The sequence below is a fragment of the Opisthorchis viverrini genome (genome assembly GCF_000715545.1).
Source record: "Opisthorchis viverrini unplaced genomic scaffold opera_v5_136, whole genome shotgun sequence".
Lineage (NCBI taxonomy): Eukaryota > Metazoa > Platyhelminthes > Trematoda > Opisthorchiida > Opisthorchiidae > Opisthorchis > Opisthorchis viverrini.
The window spans coordinates 538,325-548,896 of record NW_008751793.1 but is presented as its reverse complement, the minus strand read 5'-3'; positions in this window follow the sequence as shown (position 1 = coordinate 548,896).

The following is a 10,572-nucleotide window of genomic DNA, read 5'->3' as shown; positions in this document are numbered from 1 at the left end:
AATTTTTGGCGCACATTCAAAGTTGACCTTGCTGTGCTACTGCTTTGGAAGTGGTTTCATGAGCGTTTGTTGAGAAATTTGAACTGTCTTATGCATCCTTCACGGCATTTGAGAAGGCATCAAATCAATACATGAAGGATAACCATGTGGTATTTGTGCGTTCATCCAGTAATCGAAGCACCAACGCTGTTTTGCGTTACGAATGGGTGTAATATAAATGCAGCAGGTGACGATAAGACCAACGGAAAGTCGTCCGAACAAGCTAGTAAGCTAAGCGTATTTGCTAACAAAAACCGGTACGCGAGGCGCCGGTTGTCCAGTGCGATTTTGTCTACGGAGGCAAAGCATCCCAATGGCAGTCATCTCTTATTTTTAAACAAAACCACAAATTGTCAAAGTTTTTTGCCATCGGCCTCCAGTTAGTCGACGGCTAACCGAACGCAAGTTGAGCACTTGCATGGCCCTTCTGAAATGTGGACCGCCATCATTTGAACTGCGGCAGTTCATCAACGATGAACGCGGCAAGATTCTTACCACTAAGTATATATATAACTACCATTGGAAGGCTCGACCGGCTCTGCTGGATAGGTGCAGCATAGTCAGGTTTTATTGTGGCAGATGATATGATTTTGGTCCTGACAAAACTTCAGGAGACCAGATACGTGATTGTGTGGCAGTCAGAGGAAAGTCATTATAGACACACATGCTTTTCTCGATGGCGACAGATGGCGCTGGTCCGACGCTGTAATAAACGTAAACGGATCGCATGCAACAAACCGCTTCGGATAGGTTTTTAAGGCACCTAATATTGGGCATGTAGGTACGAGCTGTATAACTTCTTGATAACGGATGACATGGGAATCTTGCGTCCCGTTATGTATGCGTTTGTGGACAGCGAGCACTTTGCCCCTATGCGTAAACTTGTTCGACTTATTTAAGGAAATGATAAGCGAGCATTATTAAGTTGGGACTTCTGCTGTGGACAGATTGGCGCTGCTAGGGCTATAGTCGTGTTCGTCTGTGAAGTGAGCTTTGCTACTTTCACACCCGACAATCTATCAGGACGCACGTATGTATCATCTAATATCCATGTATTTTTGTTCCTAGACACATTTTGTGAACAGCCGGCACATTCCATCACATGGTTTGCCTGGACAACGCCGTACAATAGGTTTTCGGCAAGATCTACAGCTTCTGAGACGCGCGGACCCTCGATTTGTTCCTCATCTTACGACCCGCTCGCTGTGCATCACACGAAATTCGGCCATACACGCAGAATCCGGAGTGGTTCACTTTGGTGGTGTACCCAACCATTGTCCGACGAATGCAAACGGCCACCTGAAAGACCGGTTGCACCACTCCGACTCGCTGGAGCATGCCATACAAAAGGTGTCTTGGCACGCCGAGTGGCTCAAGAGAGGGGTTGAAATCCATACATCGTACCACTGTGACAGGCGGCAACTCCTGAAGGATGACACCTACATTATGAACGTTGTCTGTCGAATGACTACTAATGCATGTTCTCTCGTTTGGAGGCACCTGGGGCCGCGACCGCCAAGGCTGCCCCATGGTAGTGTTGGGACAAACGGGGTGTGAACAGGCTATGTAAACTAACTTATAGTTTGTGGCGCAAACACCCAGATGCACCCAGACGGTTGAAACCTGTGCTGGAGAATGCCTATGCCTTTCTGTCAGGCGATTTGGCTCCCATGCATACACCAGCTTTCTGTATTCGGAGATCAGCCGTTCCAAGCAGTAAGAACCATTCTTCATAGCTTATTTCTTAGCTTGGTTCCCAATCCACCAACGATGGTTGTCAGATTACAATCTACCAGAAAAAAATATACACCTTGCACTTGTTTCCAAACCACCACCAACAGCTTTTGATGGCTTTCGTTAACATCCCAGCCGTGGCGTATATTAACTTCATGGGCTGGAAACCAGGAGGGCAACATCCATCTTTGAGCAGTCCCGCTGCGTTGGTGTAGAGGATACTGTATCTTGACCCAAATGGCGCTCTAGATACAGACTTGGGCTTTGTGTTCTCTGTGACCGGCCAACTACTACCAGTGACCGCAGATGCACAACGAATATTGGTGTGTGCGGCTAATTGACCTCAAACCAAGGGGGCCAATAGCCGCACAGTGCTCCTAGCTGCAGAAGTTTTACGAGGGTAGTAAAACGTTTTGCGCCAAATGCTGTATTTCGTTGCGTATGTGCTCAAACCAAAAGCCATTTTAATCTACTTTCATATGTTTGCAACTCACCGAATTTCATTGTCCATTGAAGGAATGATACCCCTGGCGGAAATGTCTGGTTGAAGGATTTCTCAGCATCGCCTATATGGGGCTTAAAAGTTTGGGCTGGTACTCTTAACTAAATTACTGGATTGCTTTATCCCATCATATCTTTCAATTCAATTCCATTGTGCGAATACTGAGCACATTTTAGATAGAGCGATCAGTATACTGGCAAGTGCACCAATCTACATTTCAGTGATATCGTGCGTCCACATATTTGTACACAACGAACAAGTTACCAACAGGTTGTGGCATTGCCTCACTCGGCATCTTTGTATGCCAATAGAATTTGTCAACCAGCGTTATATTTGTTTGGTCTCCGGTGAAGTTTTTCCAACCTGGACTCACAAAACACAAAGGAATAGGACTTGCATGTGGGAGGTAATTTGCTGTGATAAAACGGACGTGAGTTGTAAAGATCGCGCTACAGTTGAATTAAAAAACTTAAAATTGATCATCACAGCAAATACCAGTAATCAAAGCAATCTACACGAGCAAGTTAAACGAATTTAACGGATGCCCGAAAAATTATAGACCTCCAAGACTTTAACAAGTAAGCGCATCTGTGCGACAAACATACGCTGTTCTCCTTAGAAATTTTAGGGGAGGGGCCCACGGAAAACCAAGTGTCCCGAATTGGAATCAGCACTCTAGCTTGCCACTGCATATGGAAAACAAAATTTAAGCAGTGTACTTCTTTTTCTAGTGAGGAAGAACACCTGTAAATTTTCCAGTGTACATTTTAAGCCCTGCGTCACAAAGTACTGCAGTTTCCGTTCAACTGTAAGTTGCACCATTAGTGACAGTCAACCCGATTATCAAACATTTTGCCCTGGTATCAACTGCCCATCGATTTTCGATTGTCTCGAGAGCGAAGATTCATGCGGTACCGAAACATGCTTTTTAGGAACGAGCGAGTGAATTTATTTATCTGAACGACAAACAATCCGCCCAAATCCGCGTTGTTTATCTGAGAAATCATAAAACCGGAGCATAAAAAACACGATATGCAGACAGGTAACGACGAACGTCCAGCCTAAGCAAATCAGGTAAAAGACCACCCACTTTTAACGACGACTAAGAAGACACACAAAATTGTGTCTTAGTTTTTGAGAAAAAACGACTTCCAACCGCAAAGCTTACAATCTTCCTTTTATTGCATAACGTTGAAGCTTACACAAAAATGTTCATAAAAGAGGGCAACCAGTTCATTTTTCGGGACACGGAGGCATTCTTGGAAGTGAGTAACACTATCCGGCGCTAATCTATGCATACGATCTTGCACATTGTCATGTTTGGCCGTTGGTTCGTGTGCCGGGCAATTCGGCACAGGACGTTTCATCACTAATCGAAGCGACCCCATGGGTATGTTGTGACGCTGTGCCAGCAGTTGCTTGCAAGACGGCCAATATTTATTGTGGAAACATCTTTGTTTGTCTGTAACCCCACCTGGAAGTTTGTACTTCCAAACTTCGGTAAGTCATCATTTAGCCATCAAACGGGCATGAGATGGTAACACGATAAGGGCCTCCACGATGCGGTGTAGCCAAAGTACACCACAACTGCTGTACGACTGGAACCCGATCTCGCTGTACATCAAGGCACCAAAACAACTCAAGGTCACCATCGACAACCATTTTAGGCATACAGGAAATACAAGAATAACAAGCAAGTTAACACCGCGTATGTCTGACGAACAAACCCAAATGGAACAAACAAACATTCAAATGAAATAAATCTGTACAAGGGTGTCCAAGGACGGAAAGCAGCGCATGTTCCTAACTCAACCAGGTCGACAAAATTTGCGATGTCTGCTCGTTGTACGTAGAGATATTCCCCTGATTCCCCTTCAAGATGTCACTGCAGTAACGTACGTTGTTAAAAAACAATGGCGTAAATCTGAGACTACAGGAAAACTCCGGAATAACCTTCATCAATAAATCGATGGATGTCCAACCAATTTGACTTTTTCGTCTACCTACTCAAATGTAGTAAGTAGCTTGAGCGGCTTCACTTCGGAATTCGATTGAAACGCAGAATTCATCACGCCTTCGGTTACAATTTGAACTCCTTCAATCAATTTCTTATGGACACAGTGCATTATTCAGTAGATTATGGAACGAACCATTGCAACGGTAGAACATCCAGAACGTTCGCTGGCTGTGTTAATGCAGATAAGGGCAGACACCGAAAATTCAATGCCAGGTTATCGATTCACATAAGCCTGTTTTGTGTCAAATCACTATTCTTTTCCAGAGAGAAATCGCCCCAATACTAACAACAAGTTAGGCGAAAAGCCAAGGCAAACGCTGAGGAATCGCTTTGGTACGCTTCCAAACGATGCACTGATGGTGTCACCTCGATAGTTGTTCTCGCAAATTACTTGGCGATCCAAGCGTGCGAACCGATGTTTGTTTTACATTTCAAACGCGAAATTCGGATCGCTAGGGAAACAGCTGACCTGTATGTTGATCTTTTCCAGGACGATCGAAAGCCTGATGAATCACAAAAGCGCTTGAACGTGAATGGCGTATCAAAATAAACAGATTACACAAGATGAAACAAGAGATTGATAGTTCTAGACAATCAGGTTTTTCTCTGAAATAAAACACTAACAAGTGATAACTTCGTTTATCTGCTCAACAGAAGTTTTAGTACTCTTCTGTGGATCCCTGTGAGTGAGTGAGTGAGTGAGTGAGCGATCGGGCAAGCTGGCGAGGTTGTACTTCTCCGTCTAAACGTCTGCGACAGCTCATGGGTAATAGTACCGATTTTGTCCTCCAAACGTTGGGGGTAGGGTTTAATACAAACCATGAATTTGCAACGGTCTCCCCATGGAATCGGTTCAACTGGCGATGGAACGGCTTAAATGAAGTAGCCCAGAACTCCTGCCACCTCAGAACGCATCAGAATAGTGGTTTTAGAACAAACAACTGTTTACTCAACACAGACTTCAAGAGTATCATTGGTCCAAAAGATCGGCCCACTTGGCTTTAGAATATTCAACCTCTTGTCCACGGGGCCTTGGCGAAATAAGTTGCCGTTTCAATCAGACCACTGTGCTCTTTTGTTTGCCGAACACGAAAACGAGGGTATTTTGCTTACTTGCTCATTCACTTTTATATTGGGACGATAAGATGATAAACAGGATGATGCCGTGAGGTTACTTCGCGAGAAAACCCACGGTAAGGCACATGATGAATGCGGTTTTGTGTGACGGAACTCAGTGTAACAACGTAGCGAAATTTTTTGCAAAGACTTTTTCACATCTTCCCATGAAGACAGATACTGGGAGATGAGCACGGAACCACAAAAGAGACTATTCTGCATCCTATCGTCAGTTGCTAAACCATTGGCTATAATGTCAAAATCATCACCGTAACCGTCTGTCAAATACGATCAGATCATTGTGCACAGTATGAAGCCACAGAGTGTCGGCGCGGAGCTAAAAGTCGCGCCCATGTGGATCCGAGAGAAACAGATGGGCGGACGGATTTACAGATGCGTACTGAAGGCTTAAACAGGACAGCATAACAATTAAGATCAGTGGAAATCCTTTGATATCTCGGAATGAAGAATAATTTCACAGGATGAAGGACGATTCCATCTCAGGAGGCATCACTCAAGGAGCGATGTAGATTTGGCGAGTGGGGGGGGGGACGACCGGCGTCACAGTCGCTGTAATCACTCTGCTGATCAGCCGCTCAAGGCCAAACGATGAAGTGTTCACACTGCTAGTGCGAAGATCACGGGTTTGAAACTCTCTGGAGATTAGTAAAATGCACACCTCCTATAATTCCCAGTAAGGATGGAACAAATTTGAAACCGATGAGAACATTTTGAATGCAAAACAAAACTGTGAAAGATGAATTCATGTCTGAAATTTCGTGGGAGATTGTGCCAAGCACGAAATGGGTTAAATTCGACATAAATGAACTCGGTCCGCAGGGTAGCCTTCGAACGTGGTCTATCAGCTTGATGTTCATACTTCCAGAGGAAGCGATCTGATGTCTGTAAGTGCACATGTTAAAAAACGACCATGTGAGGATTCAGAAAATGTATGCTCTGGAGTACGCAGACGACATTGTTCACATGTTCAAAGAGAAGGAGATGGTGCAAGTACTCTTGGATGAACTGACCAAAGTCATCACGTCCTTTGGTATGAACTTTGAACCTACAAACTTCAAGGTCCTGCTCGTGGACGTGCAGTTACAGAACGCGCGACTTACAATCCAGGGAGAGGTACTGGAAGTTGTGGAGCGTTTTACGTATCTTGGAAGTTGTACTAGTTCTGACTGCAGTATGACGGATGAAGTGAATGCACGAATCTGCAAGGCTCGGGTGGCGTTTGATAAATTGAGATACCTATGGCATCAGAATGGTTTATCCCTGAATCTGAAGGGACGTGTGTATCAAGCTACAGTACAGGCTGTTTGGTTGTATGGCTGTGAGACTTGACCTATTCGAGCAGCGGAACTGAGACGTCTTCAGGTGTTCGACAATTGTTATCTCGGAACCATAGCTCGTGTGGGTTAGTGTCGGCGAATCCGTAACGAAGCAGCTAGAAAGCGCGTTTTCGGTTGTGCAACGGGTACTTCCATTGAAGAATGTGTCCAGCGTCAGAAGCTGCGTTGGTTGGGACATGTGGTACGTATGCCGAACCATCGTTTGCCGAAGAGAGTACTGTTTTACATGCCCAATTCGGAGTGGCGTAAACAGCGAGGTGGCCAACCCTTGACTTGGTAGAGGAGTATGAAGAGATCACGAAAGGCCCGGGTGCTGTCGGTGCTACTCGCCTTCCAGGATGGGGACCGCCTGATCCTCACTGCGCCTGAATGGAGACACTACAAGATATGGCTGCCAAGCGATGTCAGTGGCGCTCTTGTTGTCAGTTTCTGTCCAGGTTGCCTGAGTGAATGTCTGGAGGTGTGGGCAACTCGGAATGATTGTGGTAAGCTAGCACGAAGTCCCTCTCCCGTCCACCTTTACTCTTTTCGTTACAATAAGGCTTTCAAATAAATCATGGTTGTACGGCAGTGAAGCATCGGTGCTGACGTCATGCTGTTGATGACGATGATGCTCTTATAAAAATTTTTGCTGTCGCAGACAGTATAATTGCCACGTGAAAAAATGGAACAAGTAAAAAATGTCTCATAGTTTCAGCACGTGACCCACAACCAATCAACCAATCAATATTTCGATACGTTGGTAATAGGGAATTTTCTATACCAATTCACCAAACACTATTTTCAAACTATACACAACGGTTCCAGCAAACTTATAACCGGCAGAAGACAGTGCAAATGAAATCGTCGATTGCAGGATAAAGTCACAAAGGGAACTACTCACAAGTTTGCTGAAAACTCTTTGACAGCCCACGACTGGTTTCGCGCTTCTTGGGGCTCATCAGGTAGGCGCAGTCCCCGAGACTCCGTCAAACTTATGTTCTAGTTGAAATAAGAGATTCAGCTGAGTCTCTCGTGAAAACCAAATTGATTTGCAAATGAGTGTTGAATTTCTCGAGAAGAATAAAGTCAGTTGAACAAGCAGCTAATTTCAGGTATCATTATTCGAGCATACGTAACAGATGTTACCATCTACTCGCTGATTCTCCGTCGCGTCATGTGCAATCATCGGTTGACTGTATATTATTATTAGTATTATATTATTATTATATATACATATATTATATTATATGAAAAACGTAACACCTAAGTTGGGGGAACCACGAAAAGAAGGGAGATTTCTTACCGTTATTTTGGCAACTTTATCCTCTGATTGAAGCAAATCTATGCTGAAAATTCGAGAGGCATCAAACAAGTATTTCATCCTTATTGCGAATCATCAGCAGCGTCAATCGCATCAGAATCCATTGATTTTTGAATATGTGACCTTCCGGCGATTGGTTTAGACCTCCTGGCGGTCGATCACAATTCTGACTGACCGACGCTTAGAGAGAATAAAGCGGCACTCGTCTTGAGTCACGGGATCCGCATCACATGACATATGTAGACTGGCTTTTTAAGTGGCGAATCCTCGAATGAAAGTTTTAATTATAGTGTGAACAATTCTGCCTCTTTTCGAGAAATACACTCATTTGCGAATCAATCTGGTTTTCACGAGAGACTCAATCTGATGAGCCCCAACAAGGGTGAAACCGGTTGTGGGCTGTCGAAGAGTTTTCAACAACCTTGTGAGTAGCTTCCTTTATATAAGGTCATCTTTCCTCGCCCAATATTTCGTATCCTTACTTACTCGCTTGCTCATATCTGCGGAAATCCGTGGCTTAATTCAGATGGATAATGGAGAATCAATGCCAGTTCACTTTTAATTTATCAACTATAAACCATGTACCATGGAGAAGAAACATGAGATCAGCCCAGTTCCACACCATTGAACGTGGTGAACTCGGGTAAAAGTTTGCAGTGAGCCTCGCTAAGTATATGAATTTAGAAGGGACATCCTTAATCGCCAGACGCCGTCAGATTTTCTGAATAACACGCTTCCTACACAACGCAGTGGTCTCAGCCTCGACCGCACTATCCCGAACCTCAAAAAAATCTTTGAGAACAACAAGTTCTTCTTCAAAGCCTTGAATATTCATCAAGGATGATTACTTTTTCGGTTGAACAATAACTGTCAAACTAGAATGCGAACGTATCAAGGTGGGCGATGTGGAATCTGATACTCTCGTCATGTAACCATTCGGAAAACAGTATTGAACCCCCTGTAATGTACTACTCACAAAGTTGCTGAAAATCCGTCGACAGCCGACGACTTGTTTTGCCCTTCTTGGGGCTTATCAGGTAGGCACAGTTCCCAAGTTTCCGGCAACCTTATGTTCCACTTGAACCCAAAATGGACTGTTTTCGAGAANTGATTCAGTTGGCACGATATTCGAGATATCGCATATATATCGCATACATATCATAAAGGAAACTGCTCACAAGGTTGCTGAAGACCAAATTGATTTGCAAACAGTCCACGTTGGGTTCAAGTAGAACATAAGCTTGACGGAAACTCGGGGACTACGCCCCGTAACCATACTTAAAATGGTAAGCAGTGTGAGGAGATTTGGGGGTCCTTCAAAAAGATCCTGCCAGATAAATGAAGCCAGTCTACAATGAGAAACCAGTATAGATGAGTAGATTTGGGACAAAGACCGGTCTGTTTTTACACAACCAAGAAGGCAAACGGTCGTTTTTGCAAATGGTCACAGGTACCGCAGGCTTTCGACATATTCGGTGCTACAGTCCAATCTCGTCCAAAACAGATTTAAATGATCAGATGTTGCACAACACAAGCATGCGGAGTGTATCCATGATAACAGTACAAGTAGATGGCTTGAATTACGCCCTGTGGTGACTGGAAGTAAACATGTGGTTCGCTTCACTCAGTTTGTGCCTTAGTTTTCTTTTTTGATTTCAAATGATGCTAGATGTCGGCCCAGTCAAAGCGAACAGGAAAACGGGGTTCGTGCGGCACGCTCTGCTTCAAAAGTGCGGTTAATACCTGCATGCTGTTCACAGCTGATCAGAATTGATCATATCCGCATCCGTGTCAGAGGAACATTGGCTTTAGACAGCTATGGACGAGGGAATTGATGCTGCCATTTGATCACGTGACTATTAACCTATTGGCGTGAACCTGGTAAATGCCGCTCACGAAGCGAACTGCTGGGCCGGGCGAACGGATCAATAACCACCTGATCAACAATCGACAAATGCAGTTGAGCCAACAATACTCCAACACAGTGTTGTTGCGCACGCAAAAGTCACGGTAACTCCACCAGTATCACGTGGATGGGATTTTCTTAACATTGAAGTAACTGTAAAAATTGCACATGCTCTACAAAAGATGAAGTGATCTGGACAAATTTGTACATAAATGTTCTCTACATCATACATGGTGCATAAATCTCAAGGACAGAAAGAATCGTCACTTCGTTTTGATTGCTCGGTGAGGATGAAGTAACCGGTTGATTGGGTGTCATATAATTTAGTATTCCTGACTCCACCGAATAGATTGTTTTTGCCGAAGAAAGGCATTTTGAAGTATGTGCCGCCAGCACAGACAGTCCGAAACTTCCGGAATTTGAATTCGACATATGCTCATATACAGTCATTTGCAAACTAATTTGGTTTTTCGAGAGACTCACCTGGAACCCAGCTGAATATCTCGTTTGTGATGTTTTCAGGCAACTGACCGTGCTGGGTTCCAGGCCGCATCATGTTTCATTCGTTACGATATTCGAGATATCGCGATACATGTA